The sequence below is a fragment of the Rhipicephalus sanguineus genome, chromosome 3, assembly GCF_013339695.2.
Source record: "Rhipicephalus sanguineus isolate Rsan-2018 chromosome 3, BIME_Rsan_1.4, whole genome shotgun sequence".
Classification (NCBI taxonomy): Eukaryota; Metazoa; Arthropoda; class Arachnida; order Ixodida; family Ixodidae; genus Rhipicephalus; species Rhipicephalus sanguineus.
Window position 1 is genome coordinate 21218450 of NC_051178.1, and position 11594 is coordinate 21230043.

At 46.3% G+C, this 11594-nt stretch overlaps 1 long non-coding RNA gene across 1 annotated transcript; it reads right to left on the reverse strand.

Moving 5' to 3' along the window:
* Positions 1-8002: 8002 nt before the first annotated feature.
* On the reverse strand, positions 8003-10766 carry LOC125757933 (uncharacterized). The gene is made up of 3 exons (XR_007415573.1): positions 10695-10766; positions 8332-8385; positions 8003-8037 (listed from the first exon to the last, which is right to left on the reverse strand). It is a non-coding gene; the product is annotated as an uncharacterized LOC125757933 (long non-coding RNA).
* Between the last annotated feature and the right edge of the window lie 828 nt (positions 10767-11594).

An 11594-nucleotide genomic window follows, 5' to 3' on the forward strand; every position in this document is an offset into this window, starting at 1 on the left:
TCCGTGAGGTTTGCCGATGCAAGCCGCGCGTGGTCGAGATTTATCTGCACGAACCTGATGGCCGTGTGGACTGAGCCATTGGCAGGACGGTCACCCTCGTCCACGTCCCTCGCCTCGCCCCGAGAAGGTCCGGGTGCGTCCAAACGCTCGCCCCCATCTCCGGCCGTCCCCCTATCTCTCGCAGGTGTCGCGTCCATGTCCTCTCTTCCTCGCACTCGGCCTCCCGCCTTGTTTTACTGGCGGGGGCCGTAATCCGTGCGCGCTCGAATGCGCGCCGCCCTCTCCACTAAGATCGGACACGCAGGAAACCCCGCCGGGTGGCCCTCCCCAGTCAAAAAATCCAAAGCGGTTGGCTATGCGGAAATTTGGCCTATTGGCTTGAAGGTCTGTTGGCTTGTGTGCTTGTTGGCTTGTGTGCTTGGCTTGTGTGCTTGTTGTTCTGTTGGCTTGTTGGAGGTTGTGGCTTAAGCCTAAATCTGCAGTCTGCATACACAACTCTGTGTTTTGCCAAAGTGCTTAGTAAAAATGTATTTCCAGAAATTTTAGAAATTATTTTTATTTTTGTGGCCATGCCGTAGTTGTTCTTTCGTTGAGGCAGGCAAGAGGTCGAAGGGGAGTGTGGCACGGATCTTCGGACACCAGCAGAAAGGACATGCAAGGCAATAAGATTTAGCAAACACACTTTAATTGCATACTAATAGAAAACCCCGAGGTGCAGCGATGACGTAAGGGTAGAATATCAGCCTCGCGTGCAAGAGGTGTGTCCGGTTCGAATCTCGTGGTAACGCAGAATTCCCCACCGGATTTTTTTTAATTCTGCGTAATGAGCATGAAATAGGCCCCACTACCCAAAACCGCTGCCTGCGAGAAGCACGTGTTTACTTGCGCCGCAAATCTCGAAGTTTCTGCGCAATGTGCTTCCTGACATCTTTCAGGCGCTTCTGTTCTTCCTCTGGTGTATCACCCAGGTATATTCTGAACAAAGCTGCAAACAAAAAGCAAGTAGGAAAATCAAAAACTCAAAATGAAATACTCAAGGCAGAGTCAGTTACCCTAAGACTGCACTGGCTTCATTCACAACTAAGCGGGGCGACAACTTCATGAAGCAGCTGCCCTCAGCTGCAGACGAGTCCAACATGTCTTCCACTCAACTAAGGTTCTTAAGACACGCTGCCACTCCAGCAGTTTCTACTAAGTGACCAGTATAAAATCACTGACAAACTATGACAAACCACTTTAACCACACTACGCCTAATAGTCTCAACAAGGCGGTGTTTGCAAAGCCCATTATTATGAACCAAGCCTCGCTGAGTCGATACACCATTTGCCTCAGCTACGTGAATGTCACCTTCAACAGAAGCTACAGGGTAACAAATGAGTATTTGTTTACAACAACAGCATAAATATCGAGATGGACAAGGGAAGGCCCCAACCTACACTAATGTCCTAGCAACTCAGTCCATGGCATCGCCTACCAGGCATACCAAAGGTATACAGAGTATGCCAGACGAAAGCACTCAGAGGTGGCATAAATTACTAGTGTAGTGAACCATTCAAGCATCAAGTTAAAGTGAAAGAAATAAACAAGTTCCAAGATGCTACAACTATAACTGCTCATGACATGCATATTTACTACGTTGCATACCTTTCAAAGAAGCCACCTTTCGCGGTGTCAAGGGAGGTTTTGGTTCCGTTTGGCCCAGTGATCGTGATTTGTTAGAAAGCTTCCCGGTCACACTACGGCCCTTCAATTCCTCGGGTGTCCAATTGTCGCCACCCTACAAAACAATGAGTCTGTGCTTGCTCGAAAAAGTGCTCCCCAAGCCTCCTTCTCCAGCCATTTCTCATTGCCTGCATAGATCTGTAGCATTAATTAAAGACTGCATTAGACATATTTGCACCAAGACAGCAGACAATGCGCACAGCCATACACACTTGCCTGGTTCAGCCAGTGGCCACCAGGTGGTAAAAGCTTGCCAAAATTCATGCAATGCAAGGAGAGTTAAATTTATTTTTGAAAAGATAACCTACTAAAATAGCTTTGTTACAACTTGGAATATATATCACTGGTATTTCTTCAGGCTTTTCCTTGGGAATGCATGTACAGTGATGTGATTGACTGAAGCTGTTTTGGAGCAGGTTTCTGGAGCAGCAAAAAGTGCGTTTTGGAGCAGGTAAAAGGGCTTTTGGAGCAGCCAAAAACGTGTTTGGGAGCAGGGAAAACAGCTTTTGGAGCTGTTTTCCCTGCTCCCAGCTAAAAGCTCAATGCCAAGTGGAAAAATGAACCGTGTGAAGCAAAAAAGTCAAATAAGGAGGAACTCTTTTGAAATAAAAAGTTCTGTCCAATAATGGGTGTTTGCATAACACCACTGGATCACCTAACGGCCCCGTAAGCATAAACATTGGCGTTGCAGTCTTATAATGGTAGTGTGGTCAAACAAACAATGCAGGTAGGGTTTCCCAACTACAGTAGGATCTCGGTGATAGAATCTGAAGGGGGAGCGACAATATTCGTATCGCCCAAAATTTCGTATCATCAAAAAACTAGCAAAATCTGTTTTCAAACCACGATATACGCGCAAAACATTTATTTCCGTCAAAAGAACTCGCGTACGCCTTTCTGGGACACACGTGAATGGACCAATAAGGGACGGCGCAGCTGGCTGTCGCGAAAGCGTTCGTCAAAGCTTCGCATGAGGCCAAATGAAAACTAAGTGAAGTCCACTCCACCATAGTGACCAGGGGCGTAGTCAGGGGGGGGGGGGTTCAAAACATACATATGGTTGAACACCTCCCCCCCCCCCCCCAAAAAAAATTTCTGGCTACACCCCTGATAGTGACAAGCGAAGATCGGCACGAACGCCGAAAGGCTTTGTGCCTGGGGCAGAGGCCGAAAAATTTTTTTTTGGAGGGGGTGGCACCTCCTTGATTTGGGGCCGGGCAGGCAGATGTGGTCAAGTGTCATTTTGGGCTGTGTATGCCATAGCAAATAAAATGTTTCCGGGGGGGGGGGGTGACCCCTCCCCCCAGTTACGCCACTGCCTCGTGCCTTTTTTTTTACGACTATGTAGCCTTTAATCTACTGCTACGTTAGCCGCGTAGCTTCGGAGCTCGTAGTCGCTATCGATGATCGCGTTGATAGCGACCGTGGTTTCGTGCGCGGCGGTTGCGGCAAACGGTAGTTCCGTTTTCAATCCGCCTGCGCTGGTGGCGCACGTGCCTTATAAACTTTTCAAAACTACGTCGTTTGTTGCTATCTATAATCAGATCTGCCATGGTTTTGTCCGCGGCGTTTGCGGGAAGCAGCGTCGCTTGGACTGGGTGGGCGTTGGACGCGCGTGCACTTTCGGAGTCCCCCGTCAGTTTCCTCGTCGCCATACATGATAGTGTCAAAAGCGACCGCGGTTTCGCCCACAGCCATTGTGACAAACGATAACCACAGTTCTGACAGTGAGCGCGCTGGCCGCGCGCATACTTCCGAAGCTAACAGCATTCTGCTCTTGACCGTCGCTCGACTGATTCGGTACCAAAGTTCTTATCACCCGCCGCGACGCGGAAAAGTGTTCGGAACATCCACATTTCGGCCCATTCGACACAGCGGAATTCAGGGGAATTTCACGAATTCGTATCAGCCGGTTACGTTTACATCAACGCCTCCTAAATTGGTTTACTGTGGGTTCGCAAAAAGCCTGGATCGGACTGGGTTGCAATTTTTGTGAAGTCCAAATACGTCTGATATGCAGGTCTTTGGAGTTTTCAGTACACCTGCTGAATTCCGGTGCTGCTTCGTGGCCTGAATGTGCCTTTTGCTTGTAGCATGTCGCTTTATCGCTGCAAAACCATTATGTTCGCGGTTAATCGTCTGACTGCAGACAATGCAAAATCCACTGCCATCGCTGCCTTGGCGACACCAAGATGATATAGTGTCACCATTTTCGTCCATCTTGCTCAGGATGTCGACAATGAACTTGGTGGAACGACCTGAGGCTCTGACCCGCCAAGGACGGAATAGTCTTTGTTGATAGCCGTTCCACGGCGAACCTAGTTTTTCACGAGGTTTGCTCACCGACTGGAGTCGCGTTCAGTGAAAATCCTCAAACAACACAAAGCTGCCAATTAACTGCGCCAGTTCACGGCTGGTGCGAAGCTTGTCCGCCACCTTGCCAGCTTCTCGGTTTGCGATAACCGCGGTTAGGGACTAAGTGCTGCTATTTCTGCTGTGTAGCTATCCCTAACCACGGTTAAGGTTGTCTTTGTGACAGGGGTATAACACTGGTTCGAGTAGCGGAACTTAAAAAAGGGGGCAAAAATAAGACAGGCATGGACGTCGCTGTGCCTCACTGAAATTTTACTTCTATGTTGCTGCGGCGGTGCGGTCACACCAGCTCGCGGCGAGCTGCTCCTTCCGAGGTGCATTTTTGGGGGGTCACGCCAATTTACAGCAGTCGGAAGAGGGTTATGCCGGCCCCCAAAAACCTGAGCAAGCCAACCCAGCGCTTAACAAGCTACCCATCAATCTGCGTCCGGTCATGTCCCCCAGAAAGCGCCAGGCAGCGTGCCGCGAAAAATGATGCACGAACCATTCCTCTCGCGGCACGAAAATTTGCCACGCGGCAGCTTTTTCGCTAGTGTGCTTATAGTTTGGCGCAGTTTTGGCGCAGAACAGCGGAGATGTACAGGATGTAGCAGGTTTGACGTCTTGGCGCAGTTTGGCGCAATTGGCGCAGCTATCACATCACTGCATGTAGCAAGAGGTTAAATGGGGGAAGGCTTATGAGGCTTTAACAACCTACATACAAGCTTGTCATTCCCCGTCAACAGCTTAGCACCAACTTGTTCGGTGACCACCTATGACACTTAAGTTCCGTTTGTCAAGATAGTTTTAAAAAGTGACTTTCACCCTAATGATAGTGTATTTTTTGGCAATGTATACTAACAGCAAATCATTCAATGAGAAGAGCCATATTACACAGCAGCACCAGTGAGCAGCCTGCAGAAACGCAATGCTTTATAAGTCTGAAGAATACTTCTAAACTGCAGTTTACACAACCCAGTGAAGATTTGCAATTTTTCTGCGCCACAACGCTGTTTCATATGAACAAAAGCAGCTGCCATGCCATGCATGCAAGTAACTTTCTGTCATCTCGCGCACTGCCGATCAGAGTCTGCAGGCCTTCGAGCATTTCTCCATTGTTTTCCAGTGGAGTCAGAACGTCTCCTAGCACACAAACCATTTATAATGAATAAGAATTGAAGCTTACATCTTTAATGTAGTGCAATTACACACAAACATATGACACAAGCACATTCGCTGCAATTTTATACAACTTACAAGGCCACACAACAAAGTGGTAATACAGAAAAATGTGCACTACTATACATTTTGCATTTCATTAACCTGTCCTCTGCCCATTGACAAAGCAATACAGAAGCCTATTCAGGCATGTAAGGATCGAGCACGTTTCACCCACTTGGAATTACAAACGTAAGATGCCTGCTCCTGACCAGTAGTGGCCAAGACAGCCCTGACCTTCGATGCCTTTACATCTGCTGACAAAAGAACTTGGGCGTCTCCAGAAAGTTATTGAATGTTCAAAGGTATGAAAACGTTGATGCCAACCCTGTATGCACCAAAATTTAGCAAATCGTTTGTTCTCTTAGCGTAAAAATTGCGTAGTTTCTGCTTGGCCGTGCCTTTTTCTCTCAAAAATGAAACCGATCGCTTCAATAAAGCTGCTTCCTACATTCCTCCACCATACAGAATGTTCTACAGATTTCCAAATAAATGCAATTATTACTATATGGCGCTCATTTGCATGCAGCCTTGATCTGCTGGCAGATTAGCATTATACAGTCGAACCCACTTATAACGATCCAGGTATAACGATCTATCGGTTATAACGACCATATTTCGGTGCACTTACGATTTTCCTATGCTACCCATTGAAATTGTGTCCACATATAGCGAACATTTTTCAAAGCCTCCTACTTTTACAACGAACACTTCAGACACGGTCGCGGTAAAAATATGGCGTATACAAAGCGAAAAAAAGTTAACGCAGGCCTTCTAAAGCATGAGAGGCCGCGGTCCAGTTTACTCGTGACGAAGATACCCGAGATCGGCGAGCACCGCACGCACTGCTTTCGGACGCTACGAGCGAGGTCGCTCGCTTTCCAGTCGTTTCTTCAATGGCAGAATGGCAGTGGGGAATTAAAAAAAAAAGAAAAAAGAAACAGGAGGCAGCATGAAGCCCTGCAGTCAGCTTTCGCACGGCAACCTATCTTGGCGCCGTTCTCTGCAGCTACGACCGCCTACGATGAACCTATGCCTTGGAACGCAAGAAGCCATAAAATGCAATAAGCGATGACCGCGATAACTTTTCAGCGCTTAAATGTCCACTGCGAGTGCGTCGACGTCACAATGTGCCGCAAAATGCATTTCATCTTTTCAGTAACAGCAGAGACCAGTCGATCAATGATTACGACTTCCGCGCGATTGCGGAGATTCCTTCACGGATAAGCATCAGAAGAGAGCGAAGGCGATGTGGCGGCCGGCGATGAACGTGCCATTATGATTTATCGCCGACAACCTTATCACAGTCATCTGCAGCTATCGTCTCGGCTGCACGTGTGGCGTAAACTGTTTGGGGTGACGGCGGTACAAGCAGTACAAGCGCGCGATGCCATTGCCGTTCGAAAGTTCGCCGCCGCCCGCGCCGTGCGAGATAAAGTGCGCGTCTCGTGTAAACGAAACTAGCTCGTTGAACGAAACAGGCCGCTCGCCGCACCCGTGCACGGTCCGAAGAGGGCACAGAGAGCAGGCAAATGCGCGTACAAATGCAAGCGGCCGGGCAGTGATGGCGTGAGCCGAGTAGGCGATCGCGCTGCACGCAACTAGCCAGGGATGATCAGCTCCACGTAGCGGTACCGCGGTTCAGTGAAACAGTGTCGGTTCACTGCAAAGGCGGTTTAATTCACTCGTGCACGCAGCGGGCCTCGCTTCACAACGCGAAAAGGCCTAACTTCTCACCGGAGGAGTTGTTAGCACTTTTCAATAAAAATGCACAGAAAAAAAAAAGTGGCTTGGTCGCTAAATGCATGTTTTTGAGGGCGAGTCCATTTACAACGAACAACTGATATAACGACCAGTTTTCGCGGCACTTTCGAGTTCGTTATAAACGGGTTCGACTGTATATATGTATTGCAGAAGAGTTAAGCAATGATTCCAAGTATTTGTTCCTTCAGCTCTGTGTCAAATAACTATATCAAGGCTTGTCAAAGCTTTTAATTAAAACACATAACGTAACTTTCATAACGCTACTTCAAAAATAATGTACGCGATTTTCTATCGGCCAGGGCATGCATTCAGGCAGGCGTACGGTTCAAGCGCCGTCCAGACGATGGCGTCCGAGAAGGTTTCGTGCCGACGCAGCAAAGACAGGAGCGTCTGAACAGGCGTGAGGTGCCAGGAAGAATGAATGTTTATTCACATGAACGCGCTCTAAGCTCGCGCTAGCGACGCTGAAGCGACGCGCCCGGCGTTTTATTTGGACAGAACACGCGAAGTGACGCAGACGAGAGGCCACAGAAAAGTGTATTTTCAGGAAATTATTCGGGCGCTTCCACCTAAGGCAGTGGCACAAAAACAGTCTAAAAATCATCGTCATCTTCTTCGCATATTTGCTTTGATATCTTCATAGCAACAACATCGTAAGCCGTGCATACTGCACGAAAGTGCACACCTAGATGCGCATGCGAGACCAAAACTGAAATCACCCGCAAACAGACTACTTGGGGTAGTAAGGCATGTGCAGAAGCTCTGCCCACATAGCTTTGACTGCGCTGTCACAGACAGTTGTCGCAAGGCATAGGCCAAAATTAATTATAACACTAACCACTGTAGAAGTGACATTTACACTAACACTCATTTACTCAAGTTTCATAAAAAGTGCATAAAAACAGCATGCTAGGACTTTTCATACCAAACTCATCTGGCTCCGGGTGTGGGGCTGCTGCACAGAAGTAGATCTTGAGATGCTGCAATGAAGAGTGTGTGTAAAATTTCTACCCACCCAACTACTTTATCACTTCTATTTAAGAAGCAGAACTGAGGTATACATTGTAATTAAATTGGCCCAACTTTATCTCACAAAGATGACTTTGTGACCATCACCTTTCATTCCAATTTGCCCAAAACCTATAGTGGAAAAATGCCCGAAATAGTTGGAAAAGCCACAGTTTAAGAAGCAATGGTTACACTTGCACTTCATTTTATTAAACTTCCACGACCACTACACAGAAAAACAGCCTGTTTGAGGAAACATTTCATACCAAATTCATCTGGCTCCATTGATGCAGTGCTGCTCAGCATCAGATCTTGAGATGCTGCAATGAAGAAATTTAGTACACTTTCTGCCAATTGAACTGATTAGTTCTATTTAACAGGGTGGTATATATCGCAACATCTATTCTAAAAGTGCTCAAATAAAACTGTGAAATGTTCATGTATGACCATACAAGGGTCTGGGAATGACAGAGACAACATTGCTACAGTTGCCGCCATAATTGCACCATCAAGGTTCGCATAGAACTAACACATTTTTGGAAATCATTTTCTCACAAAACTTACCGTCTAATGTTGGATTTTGTCAGACTGTATCACTCATTTTGAGTCACGCCACTCATTCTGTTTTCTGACTGCTTGGCTTCCAGTGATCAGATGGAACCATTTCTCATACACGCGATGTATTTATTTCTTTTTATCTCTTCGGGTAAAGTTTTAGATATCTCGAAATCTTGACTGAGAGTGGAACAAAAACTGCCACCGGACCATTTCACAATGTTCAAACAAGGCGGCCATAACTCGACAAAGTACACACTGTCTCTGAATGCAAAGTCGAAACCTATTGGCAGAGCTTTGTCAAGGAACTGCGTGCCTTATCATGTGATGCAATAAAGATGCAGAGGCAGACCTTGGAAACAGCACACCTGATGCAATTCAATCTATTTACTTTTATTTATGCAACACACATGGCAGAGATATTTTTTGTTGGCTGTGTGGTGTGGTGAGAATAACGCTGCCAAAGCAAAAGAAGTCATTAACACTGCAAAGAAAGGTATCCCTAATCAAAGAGGTGCATTCAAGCCTTAAATTTTTCACGCGTCAAAGCAGTGCTCCTCAAGTGACTGCACGTTTGTAGAGCAGCCTTTCGGTCACCACAACATTGATAGAGGAGGCTGACGCTTTGGACTGTGAGGTGGGCAACGCCGATTTCACTAGCAACATTGCTAAGTATGAAAATTTCATCAAGTGAAAAATCATCGGGACAAAGCCAGCTCTCGGTTAAAGTGGAAGTGTCGATGCAGCTACGGAAGGGACGTTGACATCAGCCGAAAACCAGAAACATGTTTTGTTTACTGCAGCAGCGGGAAGGCTCGGTGCATGCATTGTATGAAACAACTCTAGGCCAAGCTGCTTGGTCCAAGTGTTGTCCGCAAAGCAGGCCAGCCTTAAGGCCGAACCATATAGAGCGTTTTGGCCGGCGTTTTCTGACGTTGCGTCCCTCGGCGTCGTCGCATCAACGCCGTCAGAGAGGGCGGCAAACCATATGAGGAGCGTTAACTCAGCGTCGCACAGTGTGACCAGAGGGAATGAACCTGACACCTGTAAAGCAGTGTACAGTTTCCGTCAATGGACCAACAAGATATATCCTGATTATAGCTTTTATGTCTCATTTGCAGTTCTGTGGTGCAAAAAACGAGTCACAGTGCCGCCGAAAAGTCTATTTTTTTTTATTTGACTTGTAGCGCCAGCTATTGGCATTGAGAAGAACCACAAACTCGTAATATATGGCCTCTGAGCTTGAAGCTGCTGCACATCTTGAGGCCACGTATTCAGCCAATACACTCATTCCTGCTAAGCCTACCGATGAAGTTGAGTACGGCTCCCGGAAAGAGTTCAAAAATATCACGAGCGCTTTGCTGTCGAAGCTTCTAGGGAACAAGCTAAGTCAAATACAAGCATCAGTTGAGAACTTAAGGGCCACACAGCGCACGGCGACGACTTATTAGATTCGAGGCGGGCGGCAGCCATTTTGGCAGAAGCAACGACGCCGTTACGTAGCGGAAGTCGCTGCCAGCCGCACGCTGATTGGTTCTGCGTCCATCGAACTGCTTCCAGCGTCGACGCTGCCGCCCGTGATGTCTGGACCGTCCAGAGGTGGACGTTTCAGCCACCGTCACCAGTAGCGTCGACGTCGAGGGACGCCAAAAACGCTCTATATGGTTCGGCCTTTAGTCAGTGTTTCAGCACTAAATAAAAAAGCTGTGTCAGAAAATGCAGCTGGTTGAAACCTCTGGTATGTTTCCATTTCTTCTTTAAAACCTTTATGAAGAGCCAGCGTAGACGCTCTGCTACGCTTATCTCGAAAATCCACTTGCCTCCAATTTTTCCTCCGGTTTTTGCTACTTCAAGTTAGCGAGATATTTCTGTACTTCTACAAAGACTGCAGCATGCCGAACAAAAGCTGTGAGCACTAAAAATATGTAAGCAAGTGCTCCGCAGAGTGTTAAAGGTAATGCAGGCGACTATATTGGTGAGGCTAAGTGAGCACAAACTAAAATTTCGGACAGCAAGAGTGATAATCTTCACATGTGTCCATAAGAAATGGGCAAATATGTGAGAGAAAACTCACCGTTTTGCTCTGGCAGAGGCAGTTCTGTGGGGCCACGTGAAGCCACAGACGTTCTGAGAACTGAAAACAATGCATGAAAAATTGTGGGTCACTTGTGTCAACATGCACAAGCTAAAGAATATTCCACAAAAAAACGGTCACATAACGCGCACCTAGAAACAGCATCATGCTGCATAACAAAAAAAAAATCTTTGAGGTAGTGCAGCATGAACATAACATTTCCCTTTTAAATTAGTTGTTTTAAGGGGAGACGCTCCTCGAAACAACTTTTTTTTTATTTTTTGCAATAGAGACTTGAAAATTCTGTTATATGTATAGTTTTCATGCAGATTTCAAATATGTCATTACTTTCCATGTAGCCGCTACAGTTGTTGAGTTATGTCATACACAATGGCAAAATGTTACACTTTTTGCGGGAACTCTTTTATGTACTAAACTTTCAGTAAAATCATTGTGTTGAATCTTATTAGACTCTTTGTAGACTGTAGAGTGCCAATATCTATCCAGATATTCCACAGAGATAATGGAACTAATAAAAAAAAATTGTACTCTGTAACTGATTATTTTCAGTCTCCTTTGAAACAGTAACCGAATATTTTCACAAGTAATGCTGATAGATATTGCAATTTCAAGTAGATATTTGCATTCTACATGTCTTGAAGAATACGTGTGCCAAGTTTCGCTACTATACAATAAATATAAGTTTATAAAAGGCTGCCCGCAAAACGGAAATTGTCGAAAAAAATGAAAATGAGAAAAACAAGTTTGAAAGTTTGAAACGTTGGCATTTATCAGAAAAAACACTATTTACATCAAATTGGGCCACAATCCGCCTCCACGTGTGCGTGGACGAAAGTGTAGACTCGGGCAGTCGGAATTTTCACAACACAGTTCGAGGAA